General features: G+C 34.0%; 1 protein-coding gene across 5 annotated transcripts in view; it reads right to left on the minus strand.

Moving 5' to 3' along the window:
• Positions 1-21,196, minus strand: part of kcnab2a (potassium voltage-gated channel, shaker-related subfamily, beta member 2 a) — a 363,257-nt gene that overhangs the window by 318,179 nt on the left and 23,882 nt on the right. The window contains exon 1 of one of the 5 annotated variants that reach the window (XM_039756174.1): positions 5,009-5,135. The exons of 3 other annotated variants lie outside the window; for them this stretch is intronic. The gene's annotated coding sequence lies outside the window, so the exon portion shown is untranslated. Of the gene's footprint in view, positions 1-4,665; positions 4,892-5,008; positions 5,136-21,196 lie in introns of those variants that run through there. One more of the 5 variants, XM_039756175.1, reaches the window with a different exon arrangement.

Genomic DNA, 21,196 nt, shown 5'->3' on the forward strand with positions numbered 1-21,196 from the left:
CAACTTTAGACAGCCCGAAAGATGGCCATGAAAGTATCAGAAATCTTCAAACAATGTTGCTTAGTAAAGATGCCAAACAAGAAAATTAAGAGTCAAAAAATCATTAGATAAGAAAAAAGAATGTAGCTACTATTTCAACGGTGATGGGAAGAGGTTTTCCTGTTTAAAAAAAAAATTCTGTGGAGAGTAATGTTTACTTGGGAAAAGCAATATTTTTTTCTCTCTACAAACTTTACATTAAATTAAATGTGAGGATATATTGTCCATGCAACTCATTGCTTTAAAACTTCATTGTGCTAATCCAGCGTTTCTCAACCTTAACGTATTTGCGACCTGAGTTTTCATAACAGTTTTAATCGCGCCCCCCTAGCAATTTTTTGAAAGGAGCCCACTAATACCAATTTGTTCTTTTTTAATTAATGATATATGATAGATGCATATTTTATTATACCTACTTTTATCAACATTTATCTAATTCTATATTTATTTTTCTAGTATCAGAATGTAGTTTAAGTTAATTTGTTTTGGTTTCAATAGATGTATTTTTCATATTTTTGATTCTTGTTTTCTTTATGCATCAGCAAGGTGACAAAATCTTTGAGAAACAAACAATATGTTGGAACATGAAATGACCAATTGAAAACCCTTCTTTCAATCTTTGTTACCCAAACCAAATTGCTCACTCAGCCGCTTTCAACTATTTATTGCACTTCATAATCAACATAATAGCACAATGTGATTAATTACTGTCTAATCCATAACACTGATCTAATATTTTCAAGTGCAAATTAAATAATGCTAAATGTTTCATTTTTACTTTTCTAATGAAAAAACATTTAGCTCATATTGTTCTAAAGTAGAAATATTAACCTAGTTATGTGATAGGAACTTGAATAAAATGCAGTCCTCTACCAACAGAAGGTTAACTATTTTTTCTAAACAGTGGAATTAAAAAATAAATTAAAAAAAAAATGAAACGTTTAACTCCCTGATTTTGAGTTTTGACAGGAAAAAGAAATAAATGTCCAAGTGGCTTCCATCCCACTTCTCCAAATGCTAATTTGAAACTTGGATCAGGCCAATCAATATGTTTAATGTTTTCATACAGCCAGCACTTTAATGCAACCTGGAGAGCAGCAGGCTTTCAGCAGGGCACATTTCCTAATAATGAATAGCCGTTCTTATTTAAACAGCCAAATCTGCAACATTAGATTTAACCAACTGATAAAAACTAAAAACCAACCAGTGCTACTCTGCACATAAATTCACATAGCTGAAATTTTAATAGAATGTCACACAAAATAAATACACACTGTGTTTAGCACAGATTCAAGGCTGCTTTCTCAAACCTTCACAGTAAAGACGGTCCTTAGGCAGCAATTGCAAAAATGCAACAGAGGAAACATGGGTATTACATGTCCACTATTTTCTTGAACATGATATTCATTCTGGATTGCAAAGTGGTTAGCACTGCTGCTTCCTGGCCCTGTCATGTTTGTGTAAAACATTCTCAGCACATCTGCATTTTTTCTCTCACATTCAACTGATGTGCAAGTTAGGTTGGATAATGTGTCAGTTTACCTTGCACTAGTGATTATAGAAGGCTTTCTTTGAGTATGCCCTGTGAGTGACTGACATTGTCACTGCTGTCAAGCTATGCTCCACCTGTGACCATATATTTATATTAATCAGGTTAAAAAATATGAGCAGATCATTCTGTAAGAGGTTAAAATATTTCTGATGGGTTTACTTGAAGAAAACCAGGAAACAAAAATTTTAACTACTACAGATGGTCCAGGCCATCCCTTTCCCTCTTCTCAAAAACCCTAAACAACATTACAAAAACAACCAAAGAATGTCCCACAGACTTAAATTTTCTTTGTCAAAAGAAAAGTATTGATGGGCTTTTCCTATATTTGTCATTGTTCCCTTCTAATATACAATAAGGAAGGATTAAAAAGCCTGTATGGTAAACTTTACAGTTAGTTTTCAAATGCTTTTGTGTAAAAAATATGCTGGTGTTACAAAATATTGTCAAGCTGTCAACATACGCTTTTCAAGTTTCACATTTCATTTCTTTACAAATTACAATGTTACCTGTGCATTTTCTTGGAACAAAATATTTGTTCCAAGAAAATATTTGTTCCACATTACTAAGACAGATCAGTAGATCTGCAAAACTTAAATTAAACTGAAGACAATCACACTTACTGCATACTTATTAACCACTAACTTATACGTACTATTCTTCCAAAACTGAACAGAAAATATGATTTTTTTTAAGAATAATTTTGGAGGTTACTTAAACTTGGAGCAGAGCCTAAAATTCTAGGGCTTTAACTATGAAATATTTGTATTACAGCAGTATTTTCATTCTGTATATGATGGAAACTAAGAGTGTATGCATAACTGTATCTGAAGTATTAGGACATTAAACGAGCCACACAGAAGATGACATTATGGCCTGCAATAAACCTTTTCTATAACTCTGTGATGGACAGTGCAATTTTCTAAGCTGAGTTGTGCTGAGTCTGTTACATCACTTTAAGAGAGGCCCATAGAATCATAAAACTAATTAAACAGACAGTCTCAGTTATAGGATGTACTCTGGACCCCCAGGAGGCATTAGCAAAAGAGACAATTAAAACAAAAATGAGTGCCATCATATATGTTGCATATCCTCTCCCTGACACACAAAAACCAAGTTCTTTCAGCCATTCAATTATTAAGCAAAAGTGTGTCAAGAAACGCTACTGGGGCTCCTTTATGCCAATAGCAATATACTTGCATAATGCCACACTGTGAATGTAAGTGCCAAGTCAGATGTTTTTCTTTCTTTTTAACTTTCTTCCTTTTTTGTCATTTTGGTGTGTGTTCAGACCATAATAATAATAATTGTTTACATTTATATAGCACTTTTCTCAGTAATAATATATTTATCTATCTATCTAATGATCTTCTGTAAAAAGCCAAATTTTCCCCTTGGGAGAAATAAAGTTCTATCTATCAATCTATCGGAACACCAATGTTAATTACGTTTCCAGGTCTCTGACTGCAACAAGAAGTTAAGCAAAATGACACAAGTTACTGTCAAGTTACTTTGTAAAGTGTAAAGGCACTCCCCATTTAAAGCATTGCTTTGGTATCATGGGATATCTCCACTGTATTCACTCTAATCCTACACTAAGTAGCACCTTAAAGCATTTTATACTAATTTCAAAATGTCCATTTCAGAATACCTGACATTTCAAGGACTGTTAATTTAAATGAATATGAAGACTGAAAGACAAAAAATATTAGGGAAACATTGAATGTTCTTTCTTAATGAGTTCTACTTTTTTAAACTGTGTAAAGGTGTAGCATTTCCCTGCAAGAATGCAAAATCTGCAACTAATTTACCTCTCTGTTAAACTGCTTTCATAAAGGAACAAGGAAGGAGTCCTGCAGTTAAAGTCATTTAACATATAGCAAGAAAAAACTGCTTTATAATGGTAAAAGAAAACCTCAGCAGCCTCTTCCTGAGTTTCATAATATCTTAATATGATGTTAAGGAAGAAGTGGCTGTATAATTCAAACTAAACAAAAGGTTTATAATATTTTAAAACTCAAGCTCCCTGAATAATGACATTTGAAGCTATGAACGCAGTTATATTTTCTGAAATATTCTTAAACTTCCAGTATTTTTATTAAGTGATCAAATCCATTTCATACTTAATGCTTAATCAAAGGAAAAAAGAAGAGGCAAAAAGAGGAAGGGCAGTACTATCCTTTGAGGGCAGGAAGTATGATTCATTTTGCCACCTATCACACACATAAAACAAAAAATGCAAATACAAAGTCAGCAGTGAAGTACTGTTTGAGTGCCTAAGACTGTTTCTTTTAAACAATAAATAACTATGGTTTTCCATGTTTTCATCAAAGATAAAAAAGCATCTCCTAAATAGGTACACAAAGGTAATATATACACTTTGGTCAGTGGTGTTGTCTAAAAAGCAAATAAATACATAGTTCTAGAAATACAAAGGCAAGATAAAGACCTACCTATGTGCAAATAATTCAGATTGCTCCTTCTTTCAGTCTCTGAATGGCTGATGATCTACTGACAGATGTATTATGCATTGAACCATCAATAAAGTAAAAAGAAAAACTTACTTTCAATTCTGAGTGCTATGGTTCATAATGATACTGTTTGAAGCACCCACATGAACATGAGATACAAAATGTTAACAAAAAAAAATCCAATAAGTCATTGTGAAACAATACAGAAGAAATATATTTCATTATCATTATACTGCTTTAATATGAGTACTTTAGTAATGAATAAAGAAAACAATATAAAATGTAGCTAACATTTCTCGTTTCAACCTATCGGCATGTCAAGGGTCATTTCTGCTAGAGATATAGACAAGACTAAACATAAGTGTTTGTTCCAAAAACTTTAAGCTTACTCAAAAGTTACATACAGCTTTCTCTTGTATGTTTTACTGAATTCTACAAATATAACATAACACTTACAAACTCGCCATTTTACAGACACAGAGAAAAGAGATATAGCAGATCTGCAATAACAGATGCAAATACTTTTAAACTATTTAAAGGAACAACTAAAAATAATAAATCATCTGCCACTTTAAAACACAATATATTTGATAAAGATCTATTTACAGTGTCTGGCGTAGTCTCCCTGCAGAAACTCATTTGTCCATGATTGTACAAACACAGTTGCATCTTGATTCAGACACACGTTTAAAAGAATAGGACATGCATTAAACATGACAACAGCGCTACAAGGGAATCAAGCTGTCCCCTGTGTAATCCAGTATGCAGTGATGCCTCTCTATGCGCCAATACTGGAGGGCAGAGCATCAAGCCACTCAAGCCAACAAGCTCCTTCTGCACTATGCTTGCTGCATCAAAGCACAGGCGCATAAAATAGGACTATCCATCCTTCTGCACCAGAAGAAAGGAAAGCAAAAGGAACTGCGTAAAATGAGATAAGCATTCTTACCTGCCCTCCTCCCCCTGTGCCCGCGTGGCGGTCCCAGCTTCACTCAGAATCTAAAAAGACTGAAGAGGAGAGGGAAAGCCAGCTGGAAAAAGGGGAAAGTGAGGGTAGGAGCCCTGCGCAGTCTCCCTGCTTACCAAAGCCCCTTAGAGTGAGCAAGTGTGTGCGTATGTGTGCGCACTCGTGCTGAAGACGATGCTGTGCATATATACCAAATGAAAATCCCAATCCCCCCGCCTCCAACCCAGCATTGTCAGCGTGAAGGCACAGAAGGAGGAGGGGATGTCTCAGAGATAAGGCAGAGCCTACTCCTGCTTTTCAAAGAAAAGCTTTACCAAATAGCTGTCTGAGAACAGGCTGGCAGAGAGCCACTTAAACAAAGGAATACAAGCCGCTAAATGAACTGAGACACAGGGCTGCTACTGCAGCATAACAGCAGCCAAGCAGCCTGACTTAGCAAGTTTATGCTGGATAGCATACAGATACATTTAAATGTCCTGTTTCCTGAATCCAAAGGGAACAGGCTTAGTTTTTGAAACCACTGAGAAAGGCAGATGGTTTGCTTCCTCTGCAGGAATGGAGGATATATCTAAATATGCTGTGGGACATCTACTAGAGAAAACCATATTCCCAAAATATCTCCCTCTATCTCCACAAAGAATGACCCTATTCTCATGTGATAAAAGTGGGTGATTTGGGAATATAATTGTTTAGCTTTAGTAATTTCTAAGAATGAACTCTTGCATTTTACTCAAATTAGACAAGAGATTGCTGGATTTTTGAAGTTGCTGGTAATTGATACACTTGATTTCCAAGCCAAGGAATCAATGTCTGGCAAAGCCAATTGTGGGTAACATTAAATTTGAAAATACGCTCAGCAGAAATTTGATTCAGATTAAGAGGGGATCATTATTACATTATAAGAGTGGTTGAAAGATTGGCAGCAACAGAAGCAGGTGACCGAGTTCATTATGCAAGTAGAAAATAGGGCTCAATTCAAAGTTTTTCTCTCTTTAAATCACTTTGAGACTTCAGTTGTTTTAGCTAAAGAGCATGTAAAACAAATAGAATTTTCTATATAAACATTTCTCTACATGTTCTGAACTTCCCATCACCATTTTAGGAGTGTAGAGAGCTAACACATATTCCAGTAGCGCAAGAAAGAAGTCATCCACACACCCAAAATTATTCAGTCCAGGTCACCTGACAGCTCCCAATTAAATTAATATCCATGGCACAAAATAATGGAAGAAAACTGGAGTATCATAGGAAAACATTTGCAGACACATGAAGAAACAAACATACTAATAGTATATGGACTGGGTGTCAAACCCTGGGCTCTATACAACTCATTTCTTTTTTAATATCAGTTGGAAATAAAAAAAAAACCTAAGTGAACACATTCAGATTAATCTGTTACAAGAAACTGGTATTCTTTAAAAGTTCACAACAAATAATTCAATTTCAGTTCAATTCAATTCTTTATTTTTATGTTGTCATGTGTACAAGTACCATGTACAATAACTAATAACTAAGTCAAAAGACAGTGAGGTGACTAACTTGGCAATCACAATTGAAACTATAGTGGGCCTAATCCAAGCATAGAAAAAATATAAAGACTCTTTAACAGTTAATAAGTATTTATGTAGATAAACAGTGAAACGCATACTTGAAGGCACTAAGCAAAAATGAAAAGAATAATAAACATGAATCAGGAAGCAGTTGTTTTCAATGAAGGATAACATTAAAAACCTAGAAGTTTACCATTGCTTTTAAATAAGTGGACAAAACGCTGTGGAAACTTATCTAACTTAACCAACACAATCAATAGAATTGTATCTTCTTATTTCAACAATTTTTGTTGACTTTGGCAAACTGCCTCTACCCCTGTCCACCACAATTCCAGTTGGACAAACCACAAATAAATGTAGAGAGACCAAATACCGCCAATGGCTATTTACAATAGCAAAATCATTGTCAGTAAAGTGGCCATAACTTTGTATGTCACTGGACAAAACCTGAAATCAAATTAGTATTATGTAAATCAATGAATAGCTCATCAAAAGGCACTACAGTTTAATCAAAGACCTTTATCGTAGAAACTTTAACAATTTCTAATGGTAATCTAAGACTAGAAGCTATATCAATTCTGTACTGTTATATATAAAATGAATTCATTTTTAATGTATATAAATTAAATGTGACATAGTAAAAATATAACAAAATCAAATAACACATTTAAGGGAAATATTACATTATACTTTTATATGAGGACTAAGAAAACATTTTATGCTTCGACCTGAAAGGAGTATAGCATAGGGCTGATTTCATATGTGACCAGTGTAACGCTAATGTGTACTAAAACGCAGTGTTATTCTTGTTTTAGAAAAAAATCAAGAAGGATGCTGAAATGCAGAATATCAAGTATGGTGCTATCACTTCTCACACAAGACAACATTATGCCTTCAAAGATTCATTCTTATCTAGCCAACAAGTGCCAAGAGTTAACTCCTTTATATGCCACAGTCAAGAGAAGGGCTGCAACATTCCATGTATATAGATAAAAGAAGAAACTTTTGCTACTGAAAAGGAAAATCTACTGTTGAAATAAAAGAGATTTTCAGCAACTAGGCAAACACAGTTGCTGGTTGTTATTATCCGAAAACAGGAATGCCATAACTATACTATTAGTATAGTAATTAGTTATTAATGTAATGTTTTGCGTTAGCCTCAGGGCATCCTGAAAGAGGACGAAAATGACTCCTGCATTAAAATTTAATTTCAGTTTCTGTATTAAGTGAAACATTACACTAAGATAAAAAAATCTATACAATATTTCTGACATTTAACATACCTGTCGTGTTGCTCCTCAGACAGCCAACTTTAAACCGCCCCACTGCTGCAAGACCATTTATTGGTTTCATGAACACTTCAGTGGACAAGTATATTTACCAAAAAAGCAGTATGACAATATATTTACATTTATTTTAAATATAATTACTGTAACCTACTGTAATTATACAAGTGGCCTATAATCGAAATTAAAACACTTACTTAGAACATACCTTCCCAAAACATTAAAACAAGTCAAAAGGAATTCATACAGATTGTAAATTTGCAAGCAATTTTTATTTATAGCTCTGCAATTCACTACAAAAGAAGCAAAACAAGCAAGACTACATATTTTTGTTCACATTTACTTAAATTTAATTGAATTTGTTTTTGGATTACCTCAGATGATACTGACTTCAACTAGGCAGGTTCAAAACTGAATTGATGTTATAGTTTTGTTTTTTTACACTTTGCATCACCTATAACTATATTATACAGGGTTGCAATATCTGCAAATATCTTTATTAGTATGCGTTATCCATAATGCACTTCATCTTTGCTTCTGTTTTGGGGGTTTTGCCTTTACAGAAAGAAATTGCTTACTTAGCAAACTACCCAATAAATACAAATTGTTAAAATGTTAAAACTATACACAGATAAACATCATGCAATACATACAAAGAAATACACACAGATATATGAGTATATACAATTAATTTAGCAAAATTAATAGTAAAGGCCCTAGCAAGAATATACCATTATATAAGGGTAAGATTTTTGTTTAATTAGCAGTTTTTTCCCCAAACAGACTGAAATTCAAAGACATCTTGCATTTTGCAAAATATACAAATTACATTGTATGACTGTGGCTGCACGTTTTTGTTCCAATCAGTTTCAAAATTAGTGGATTGTTTTACATCTTATTCATAACATAAGTTTTGTAAACTGTGAATTAACATCATAACATACAAAACTGGTAAATGACATTTAAATTAATTAAAGTAGGAGTCTAATTAAAAGTAGAAATTGGATGGGAGGAACACTTGCAGCCATATAGACCCATAAGACTGAATTTGAGAACTAACAAGTTAGATGGTGAACTGCTGGTTTCTTTGTCATTGGTATCTCATTGTTAATTCTCAGATGGTTAAAAAAAACGAGAAGCACTTAAAAATAGAGAATGGAACTGTTTAAGACAAAAAGAAGTGAATCTTAACAAGAGAGTTAACAAAATTGAAAGTAAAAACATTGCTTGAGCTATAATTGCTTCAGCAGCAATATGTGGCTTTGGATTGGAACAAAAATGAGCAGAAAGCCAGAACCAAACTTGAGGGACACAGATGTAATATATGGTGTGGCCTAACAGTAACATTAATGTACAACTTAATTGCAATTAAAGTGGAATGGGGTCGGGAAAGACTTGATATTGCACATTAAATTATCTTGGCTAATTATAAAATTTTCATCACATGCCCACACATGGGAAGCACCATTAATTAAATACTACAGTTACTGTCAGAAAGAAACTCAGATATTGTACTCCATGGTGGTATAGACCTGCTCTTAATCGACCAGTTTAATTTGTAGCAGATATTGGACAGTTGTTTGGCTGTTACTAATAGATACATAACGTATGTACTGTACATAATGGACTGATGAGATTTCAATGTCACTTTGCTCTGACATGATGATGGTCACCTTGCAGACCACTTAACTCATGCTTGTGGACAACAGGTGTTTCTACACCAGCTTGAAATGGAGCCATTAACATAACATCAGCCAGTCTGTTACCTGCTTAAATTAACCAATTCATAAACCATCATCGAAGAGCTTGACATCACTCACTGTATGAGGTGCGACAGTTTAATTCCAGGAATGAACCTCATATGCAGATATATAATGCCTGATCGATTCATGCAGGAAAGCCACTATTCTGCTATGTTTTCACTGCCCTTCATGAACAGACAGCATTTTAGGCTTTCTGATATATCAGAGATATTTTTTAAGCATGCATTTCTATTTCAAGTCAATATAACTTCCATGTTGCAATGGTTGGTATACTGGCGTATTTAACTGTTATGAGTGCTCTACTAGAGGAGGTGTTATTGTTCTTTGTATTTACAATAGGTTTTGCAGTAGCCATTGATACAACTAAAGACAGTGGCACATTACAGTGTAAGTGTAAATCTGACACTACTCCTCTTTTCTAAGTGCAAATTAAAAGAAAAAATGGATCAGATAATTAAAAAATTAAGATCACTTAAAAGTAACAATGTCTGACTGATTAAAAAACTGGCTGGAACAAAAACCTGTAGCCACAGGTAGTCTAAAGTTGAGAACCACCGTTTTACAAGTAAGGTGTTAAGCCACAATCTCTGCTCTTTTATTTTGTTTCCATTAATTCATGGTACCCGAAATATGAGAAATCAGACAGACAAGCTTCTCTTCTGTTTGTGAAGTCCAAAACACTAACATTCTTTACTCCTTGTAGCTGCATTATACGCATTGTGCTTCCAGCTGATTAATTAACTAACTAATTGGTTCTCAACTCTCACTGACTCAGGGCCCATCCCTACGATTTAATACAAAATTAAACCCAATATTACACAATTTTGGGGACATTTTTCTCAACCCTTCTGTTGCAATGGGTAAAATTGTTTAATCTTTTTTTTTTTTTACTGCTGCATGCACTGTACTTGAAGCAAAAATATTTTTTCAGCCTTGATTCAATCACTGAGATTGACATGGTGTGGACTGTGCCTGGCAGTTTATCCCGGCCATGTCCCCCAAGCCACCAGATGGAGCCCTCCATGCAGTATGGAGGTGCCCCGAAGACCAGCAGGGAGTCATGGACGTTGTAGTTTTTATCCTCAGCCCTGCGGGATACCACAGGGGCTGCAAGAGGGAGCTGCAGGGAGGGCCGAAGACTTCTTTTTGCCCTATGCAAAAGGACTTTTATCTGACCCGGAAGTGATAGGGAATTATGGACTGAAGGATGAGAAACACTTCCAGGTCAGGAACTATAAAAGGATTGTGGGAGCTCCCAGATGACGAGCTGAGCTGGGTGGTAGGAGGGCAACGCGTCTGGGAGCTGGAGGATTGGATTATTAATTGTGTTATTGGTTATTTATGAATAGTGTGGAGTGGAGGGTGCTTGGTGCACGTAATTCTTATAATAAAAAGAATAATTGTAGCACTTATACCTGGTGTTTGGCGTGGTACCTGAGGGTTTAAGGGAGCACTAGCTCCCCCTACTGCGACAATGGATTTTCTAATACTGATGGGCAGATTAGTGCAGAGTTTAGGTAAAGGTATTCCAGTATAGATTTTACTCATCCTTAGAAATCTAAGCAGGCCTGAATTTTAAGATCTCCATGTATGCCATGCAGTAGAGAGATTAAGAAACTCTGTGATACAGGGTGGAGTCTTATCTTTTTAAGATTTTATACATAAGAAGAAGGATTTTTAAAAGTAACTTCAGCAATAATTGAAAGCCAGGCTTTTGTTTTACGTGTATCTTGTGCTCCACAGGTTCTACTGTATTATATAATGCCAGGACTGGCAATGTACTTTTAAAACTTCATAGAAAATGCTTAACTTCAGAATAGAATTTTGTGTCAAATGTATATATGCCATATTTTTGAATAATAACTTCAACATGAAAAATGTACCCTTTAAATTTTGCTACCAGTCACATTCTGAGTGTTTGCTCAAATTTTTGTCAAAATAGATTTTTTTCTACACACACTAGTTTCCTTCCTTATGCTAAATGGTTTTTTTTGTTATGATGACTGTTGTGACTCTAAACTAGTGTGATTAGTGGATTACTTCAGTTTGTCATCTCATTTAGGACTGGTTCCTCCTTTTTATGTATAACAATGCTGGCATATACTCTGGTGCCACACTATACCATAATACAAAAATGAGGGATAAATAAAAATGAGGAATGGCCCAATAAAACTAAATTTATTTAATTACTTAATGGAAATCATATCCTCACAACTTAAGAAGTAAAATATTACCTATGTGAAGCTCTTGAACAGAAATATGCTATGCATATTGCCTCATATTGTATCTGTTTGGCCATTAAATGTAAACAATTTAAATAAACCCACTATCACGGCACATTTTAAAATGAATTATTTAAACACATATATTTAAAAAGTATTTAAACCTGTCTGCATAACAACATTAAAACAGTTGTCATCCTAATATTGTGGCTTGCCACAAGCCAGCACTAGAGATGAAAGATGTTCTAGACTACGCTAACAACAAACTGTATTCAACAGTATATGCTTTTATAAGACAGAAAAATAACACAGATTCTAAAATCCAGTCACTAAGAGATAGAGCATCTAATGGTCGAACCCATTTAATTCTACCTTACAAACAATACAAAATAACCTGTACATACTGTACATGTAGTGCTGTAACATTACTATCTAGAGCTAAGGGAAAACCGTTCAGCCTCACCCAATTTGATGATATGCCTAGGAAAATTACTTCATCCTCATTGCCCTCTTATCCACTGCATATGACTTGCACCATTCCTGAAGTCACAGCTGTGCTGTCATTCAGAAGTTCAAAGATATGTGGCTTATTTTTGGTAGTCCAAAGTAGCCGAGTAGCTGTTTGTAATTAGAAGAAATTGAGCTTTTGCCTTTTCCTTCAAAGTAAGAACATGTTATTTTTCCACTCCTTCCACCAGTTTGTAAATACTAACAGAGGAACTGATGTTGAAGCAAGTGGTCTGAAAAAGAAAGTCCAACCCCCCAGGGTACTGCTGTCAACCATCACCTTCCAACCACAAAGTAATTTTTTTTTAAATACATATTCATATTGCACATGTTAAGGCAAATATACACAACAAATAAGATCTAAATATATATGAAAATAAAACCATTATGTGGATGTACTACAATTTTTCATTAAAACATCTCTGCAAGTAAAAGACCATTAAAAACACTACTTCAAATTAATCATTCAATCATAGTTAAACTGAAAGCTGGAATTTCATTATTATTAGACAAAACACACACTATAGCTGAAAAGAGAAAAAAAATTAACAAAATAGTTCTTAATGTACTTACAAGCACACAAAAAATTTGGTGCATGCATTTTAACAGGTTAGCCATTTAAACACAGAATAAGAAAAAGAAAATAAAATTAATTACATAAGCAAAAAAGATACCCACACTTTTTGTTCAGTGTAATATTTATCAAATGCTGTATAAAATGAGCAAAAACAAGTGTAATGTACAATTTGAAAAGTTCAGTGTTTTTAACTAAAATTATCTTTTCATTTATGCCTTCTAATGAATTCTTCTGGTAGAGGATTCTCCTTGCTAGTGTGGAAATAAGAGTGCAGGGGAAATATAACAACCTGAAACTCTCAGATACACCCACTATAAACCCTGAAGACAGAAAGATATGTTTACAAAAGTGATTATTTGTGACATCTTTAGAAAAAAAATTAGTAAAAATGTTTCCACAATGCTACCAAATAGTCAAGTTAAAAAGTGACTATAGAACAAAACTACACTAAACAGACATCCCAGATAATAGCAGCTGTTGCGAGTTATTTTAATCCAGATCACAGAAACAGTTAAAAGGTAAATTTTGTAATCTACCGTAAGCAAATTAGAAAAGCCAGTTTAGAAATGCCTCTTAACAGTCACAGCATATATGAAACAAAATGTGCATTACATCTATATTGGTTCATCAAAGTTTAATTCTGCTTCAGTAAATAAAAATAAATAATTTCATTTAAAATGACTGACAAAAGGTTCTTTTAAGTTAGTTCTGTACAGTCTATTCAAAATATGCTATAAATAAAAAATGTTTGGCTATATTTTCAGACAGAAAGAAAAAAGAAAAGAATAAATAGTACAGAGGGAAACATACAAAATGAATCCTTCTTCTTACTTGTATGGATTTTTGTGAGATATTTCCAGATATTACTATAAAGTACAATATATTTAAATTAGATTTCATTTTGATACAATTATGTCAGTTAAGCAAAGTAATAACCATATCAACTTACTGTTATAGAAACAGAATTACAAGCCTATCATGCCATTGTAATGCCAGAAATATGACATTTATAAATTAACTGAGATAATTTATACTTAATCATTACTCTAGCCCAAATATTTGGTGCACAATAAAATGGATCAAATACTTCATTATGTGTCACATGAAAGTAAAGATCTGTATGCTATGTCAATGGTCAGAGTGTTAGAAGAATAAAAAAACCTCAACATTTAAGCTACTAGGAAAAATTAATCACGAGGACAAAACAAAAGGACAAAATTTTGCAACCACAAAATAATGAAGAGCAAAGCGACCACCTGATGGAAAAACTGAGATGACCTAGTTTGTATCAGATGAAACAGGCTGGACCCACTTAAAGCCAAGCTCTTTATATTCCTCACATACGGTACTATAAAGGGTTTGTTTAAGGAAAAAAAGACACACTTTATTTGGTCAAATATATGCAAATATACAAAAAATATCAACATATGGAAGCACATCTTCTGCTGTTTTGGTTTATTATTATTTTAGCTAAGAAATTATAAAATCTATTACTATACAAAAAACATTCAATATAGTATCTGAATAATGTAGTAATCGACTTTCAAATAATTATCCCATTATTTAATAACTTCAATAGGCATCAAAGTGTTTAAAACGTTTAGATGACACAATAGTACAAAAGGCAAAAAAAAAAATCTGAGGCACTATCAGGATGATGTCATCCTTACTCTTAAAAAAAAGCAACTACGTCAAGAAAAGTTTAAGAACCACCTTATGACACATTATTTCATTTGTAGATATTGGACAAAGAAAAGAGGGCAACTTACAGGATAGCAGACCATGTACATATAGGAAAGTGCCGCTTAAGGTATTATTCTCTTGTATAAACAAGACTGATATTAAAAAAGATTACGTTTTTAAGCAAAAAATGTTTCACAGTGCGACGCTACATTGTTACAATTTATGAGTCCTAACATTTAATACTTTTGCTCTGCCCACATACTATAATATTTAAAAATACTTAATAATATGAGGAAGTAATACACATCTTCACAGACAGATAATGGCAAGTTCTCTCTGTTTGTAATGATGCCCGAGGAAAATAACACAAAAGGGGATTGCATATACATTTTACAGTGACATAGTATCTAGACTGTTTCTGTAATAATTCTCTGTAATAATATTTATGATAAACAGATACTGTATAAGGTAATTCTAAAAATGAACACATTTACTGCTAGCTCCAAACAATAAATGTAGGATGTCCCTTTTAATACTGTTGATACTCCCCTTCTCAAAGTTAGTCTTTGTGGTTAGGCTATAATAAATTGTGACATTTTCATACTTAAAATATGTTGAAATAACACAACATTAAGTCTACAATTGTTATTCATCCTCCAATTCAGTTTATTTCTTTTGTTTTTGAGAAATAAATAACACCTGCCAGCAACCATAGTGTGCACAAAAATCCCAGTACAGGTGTGTGTTTACTATTAAGAGTGGCAATACAATGGCTTTACTTGCATTAAAAATGGTTTATACAATTCCTAATTTTACAGTTATTATCCTGTTTTTTTGCAGCAAGGTTCTGGTGCCAACCATCTGAAAATTAAAGTTTGAGGCTACTCATATTTTTAAAAAAATATATTAAAACATGGGGGCAGTGTTCAGTAAACTACAATTCAAGATCAATATCCATATTTATCCAGCTTCTCAGAATTATTCCTATGAATTGTACAAAAAGAATGACTATGATAAGAATTTGTTCTACCCCAGAGTAAGTCATGAAAAGTAGTTCTGAAACATCCTACACCTAATCACAGCAAGGAATAAGAGTTCATGTTTCAGAATGAATTACGTCATTTTTTTAACAGCACTCCAAGCCGTAAAATGGCACTCATGATGACTTTTTGTAGTTTTATGATACGAACACTACAGTTTCACCTCAAAAATAATAATAATATCGATACATCAATTTTGTGCCCCTTATCCAAATCTGGGTCACGGGTGCAGCAGTCTAAGCAATGATTGCACACATATGCATTTTCCCCTCCACTTCCTCCAATTCCTCATGGGGGAGGGATACTGAGGTGTTACCGAGCCAGTTAAGTAATATAATCTCTCCAGCATGTCCTGGGTCTGCCCCATGGTGTCCTCCCAGTTGGATATCCCAAAAACACCTTCCCAGGGAGACTTCCAGAGGACATTCTATTCAGTCACCCAAACCACCTCAACAGGCTCTTTAAAAAGGAAATAATAATATTCAAGGTAGCAATAGTAGTATTAGAACAAGAAGAAGCAGAAGTAGATTACAAAGACTAAAACAAAGAAAAAGAAGAAAAACATATTACACTAAGATGCACACAAATGTTGCCACTTCACAACAACACCAAGAATAATAACACTATAACAAGCACCAAGGTGGAAAGACATCAAATGAGAGTAAAGCCTGATAACATGCATGTTTATTCAAAAATATTTGTGACTGTTCTATTTATCCAGTGCTCCAGGAGTCTCCAGCTGCCTTCTTGAACCTTGTAGTTCTAGGGATTTGTAGAATGCAGAGCTCAGCATACCTGCATGACATTTTGCTGTCAATCACCCATGCAGCCCCACCTATCTTCAGGATAATATGCTGACTGTTACAATACAGTCTAAAGTAAACTGTCAAGAAAATCAATGTATACACTTCCTTAGAAAGAAACCATAATGCTGAAAGAGAAGTAAAACACTGTATTTAAACACTCCAATGTATCTCTCTAATATTAGTGCATGTATCTCTATCATGAATGGATGGATTAGAACAGCCACAAAACAACCAAATAGAACTACAGATACCTGATCAACATCATCAAACCTGGGTTGTTTACTGAACATCCTTAAGCTTTGACATTCTGAAATGTGGGTATATTCACTTCATCTATGAGAGAATATTTTTTCAGGAAAGTTTGTATTTTTGACAAAGATAAATGATAAATATGGCATGTGCATTTTAATATTGTTGAATTGTGTTTCTGATATCTGTGTATGGGTTTATGTACTGATGGTATTAATTCTGTATTGGTAATTCAATCGCGTTGTTTTTTGGCTGTTCTAATCTAATCACATTATAGATGCAATAGTAGTTTTAGAGAGATACATTATAATTTTTGGATAAAGTGTTATACTACTGCAACAAATCTATGTTGATCATGTGATACTGCTTACGATTCACATATGTGTGCTCATCCAGACTTGGGGCAATGATTTTTATGTGCATGCTATCAATCACACCAACAGCTACAGGAAAACCAGCCTGCAGGTTGCTTTAACATTACCTCACGTAGAGTGGTTTGGAAATATACAAGTCTGCATTTGGCTTGAAAAAGTGTTTAATGGCTGATGCAAAATTAAAGAAGTGGTTGATTGTGACCATGGATAAAGTTATAACCATAGACAAAAATGAGCAAAGTCCCTGGTTTTCAGAGTGATGAAATGTGATTGGCAATTTGATGGTGCTATTGTTGATTCCTGTTTCTAGGAGTGCCCCAGTGTGTGTGTGTCCTCAAAGGTTGTGACCTGTAAATCATGACACGATGGACGAAAATGTTATCCATGGGTATACTTCCCTATCTAACTACACGTATTCCAAAATTCTTTAAACCTGTTTGAAAAAAATTATTTGTTTTGCTTCACTAGTTTTTGAAAACTCTGCATTCCTTCTGACTTTAACTTTGTCTCACAACTCTTGGCTTAAGTTGTTGTTAGTTGTTCTTCTGGTTCTGACTCTCACTACTGTTTTTTGACTACATTGTCATCTTCTAGATGCCTTCTGAAGTATGTAATTACTGTAATAAAGAAGCTATCCCTCTGAAAAGGAATAAAGGTACAAAAAGGCGATCCTTCTGTCACTTTCTTGAAGCAGTTTGGAGTTCCCACTCTTGGTGAAACGAATCAAGGAGTACTTGTGTATCCCACAGACAAGTGTGTATGCTGAACGTGTCTTCCCCACAACAGAAAATATTACAACTGACAATGTAGCACCAAGACACCACGGCATGTCAACTAATGTTAGTTTTTATGAAAGAATCTCTGCATTATACAGCTGAGCTTTGACTGATTATAACTTATTTCTACTAAGTATGTTTTAGTTTACAATTCCAACTATTTATTATGCATTTGTTATTTTTAAAACTTCAGTGGGTTTCACATTGCTACATACTGTTATATTTCATTGTGGACTATTTTTCCATTTATTCATATGTAATGTATGCCATTTCAGAACTGTATATTTTTGCACTACCAGTGTCATATTTCTTAAATCCTTACATTTCTATTGGTATGGATAAACAGTTTATTTGTTGACAAAATAAAAGTACTTTAATTTAAATTACATATTAAACTGTATTACTTAAATGAAAATGTCAACTTTGAAAGAGATGTCTCGTTTCAATAACATGAAAAAAAAATCTGTAATAAATTATATTATTGAATCACAATATGTATGAAATCAGCAGGCAAATATTGTTGTAATGCTGAATTGAGAGGTTTCTGCCAATTGCCACCTCTACTAGGTTGGCTCCCTGCATCTGTAGTTTCCCAGCAAATGTGTTTTTGGGGTAACACACTTCTGGTTCCAACTGGCAACAACACATTCTGAACTCTTAGTCCCCACCCTAGCCCTTCTTTTATTTTCTTGGACATTGTACAAATGGTTCTCCTAGTAAGTTTCAGAAAAGGAGGCATACTGAACTATGACAAAGTACAGTATATATATATATATATATATATATATATATATATATATATATATATATATATATATATATATATAATTCACTAAGGGCATGCAAGACATTGAGCGCAAGCAAGCCAGAGCCCCACAATAAATTGTAAGCATTGGATGCGTTTTTGTGGGATGACAGATAGAATACTATTACAGTAATCTATACGTGAGGTGACTCGGGCATTAACCAATCCTTTAGTACTGTGTTGCGTAAGAACAGGACAAAGTCTAGAAATGTTTTGGAGATGGAAGAAAGCAGTCCGAGAAATTGTTACTTATACAGGAGGAATTATTTAATAATAATAATAATAATAATAAATTATTATTATTATATAATAATAATAAATTATTATTATTATTATTATTGTTATTATTTAATAATTGCCATTATTAGTGTATAAATGTGTGTCATTACCATTGAAGCATTCATCCCGTAGGATCTGCATAGAGGCTTTCTGTCAGTAATGTAGATAGTTCCCGAATGTAATGACACAATACATTTTAAAAATCTCACATACCATATTTTGTGTCGTCTTTTTTATTTTTGCAACTTAACAACAGCAACATAATGTATAGCGTTATATTTGAGCCACTGAGAAAAAAATAAAGGACATGGTGAAAACGTGTATTTTGTGATTAAAGTGGAAATTTCGGCTTTAATCTCGAAATGTCCACTTTAACCTTGTAGTTTACTTTATCATTAAAGCAGACCGTCAGAACGCGTCATCCCAGTTTTTAATCGCTATGAGCTTCTTGGACCTGACAGCAGCGGAAAGCAGCAATAGATCGCCACACAGAACAAATTAAATGTATGATATTCCAACTCTCTGCACATTTAGAATCTTTAGATTTATACTTGATATCACTTTCATGATGAAATGCATTAAAGTATGTTACATTTTATATATAATTTCATTTAAATAATGTATACTGTTAATTACACACATGGGGGAATAATTACACACATGGGGGTGTCACGGTGGTGGAGGGATAGCACTGCTGTCTCACAGGGAGTTATGTTGCTGGTATTTCCTGCTTGTATTCCACACTGTGCTCCGGTTTTCTTCCAAAGATATGCAGATTTGGTGCCGCTAAAATGACGCAAGTGTATGAGAGTGCTTGTATTCACCTTGCGATGAGTTGAGGCCTTGTCAAGGGACTGTTTCTCACTCGTGCCCAATGCTTGCTGGAATGGACACATCCCTGGATGGATTTAATCAATAAACATCCTTTTCAGAGATATTGCGGTAAGGTGTCATCAGAATTTAATAGGTGTTCTAGGCAATTCACAACACAGAGAAGCCGAACATGTTCTCACCGTGATAATATCTCGCACTGCCACCTGGTGGATTCCTCCAGATTTGCGTAAAGTACGCGCGCAAGTATGAAACCAAATAAATAGACTGGCTAGCTAAACATGAACTGATGCACTGCAACACTAGAACATAACAAGTTTGGCAAATAATATTAGACTATTCAGTCCACTGAGATCATTTGGTTAGCTAATAGATAATTTGTTCCAGTGTCACATCCAGATAATTATAAAAATTGCCAAGGTTTCTACTTCAATAACATTACCTCAACTCTTTATGTGAAGAAGTGCTTCCAGGCTTCAGTATTCTTTCCCTGGTTTCCTTGAGTATATTATTTGCTGTTTAAATTGATAAAAATTCTGTTGGACCAACTTTATTGATGCCTTTGAGAATACTGAAGACCTGGAATGAGTCCTTACTAAACCTGTTCTACTCTAGAATAAACAGCTTTAATTATCTTTGCCTTATTAGAGCATTACATAACTTCTAGCTGTACAGAGCACTTGGATGCTCTCCTCAGTACAACTTCTACTGCTACTATGACTTTTTGTAATATAGTGATTGCCAGGCTCGGTAGTGAGCATTTCTGTAATACTTGTCTGTGAAGGTGTAATTATAAGCTATTTTGTAAATAGCTTTATATATTTTATTGTTTACAATATTCAGTGTTGTTTATTTAGATATTTGCTGTTGTGGTTGTATTGATATTTGGACAGTGGGACAGAAAAATACAGTAAGGCTTAAGTGTTGATGTAATTCCATTTGTCCGTAATTTTTAAAACACAGAGGTACAACCTCTACGCAATAGTCTTATTCAATTAAGTAATGTACTGTACTATTGTTTGAAATGCCAGAATTTGGTGGACTGTAGCAAACTCCTGTCCCAGTCATCAAATCTCTGGACTCCTTCATTAAGACCTTAACCCATGCTAATGCCAGAATATACCCATCTTCTGTCTTGGACATCTGAGCCTGAATATAATTCTTTACACTTGGAGCCACAACTCCTCCTTTCCCACCCTTTTTTGTCTTTCCTGAACAAAACCCTGCCTACAGACCATACATTTTTGTAATGCTCCTTGCATTAAGAAATAATCATTTTAAAGGAGAAACTGGAATATACAATATTTTTACTAAATTTATTTTTAATTGGATTTATTAGTCCTATATGCCTCATTAAGTCCAACCACATATAGACTAGTTTGGATGTTTTTCTTGTTTGCACCATGCCTTATGTTAACTTTG

This window comes from Polypterus senegalus, chromosome 6 (genome assembly GCF_016835505.1).
Source record: "Polypterus senegalus isolate Bchr_013 chromosome 6, ASM1683550v1, whole genome shotgun sequence".
In the NCBI taxonomy this organism is placed as follows: Eukaryota; Metazoa; Chordata; class Cladistia; order Polypteriformes; family Polypteridae; genus Polypterus; species Polypterus senegalus.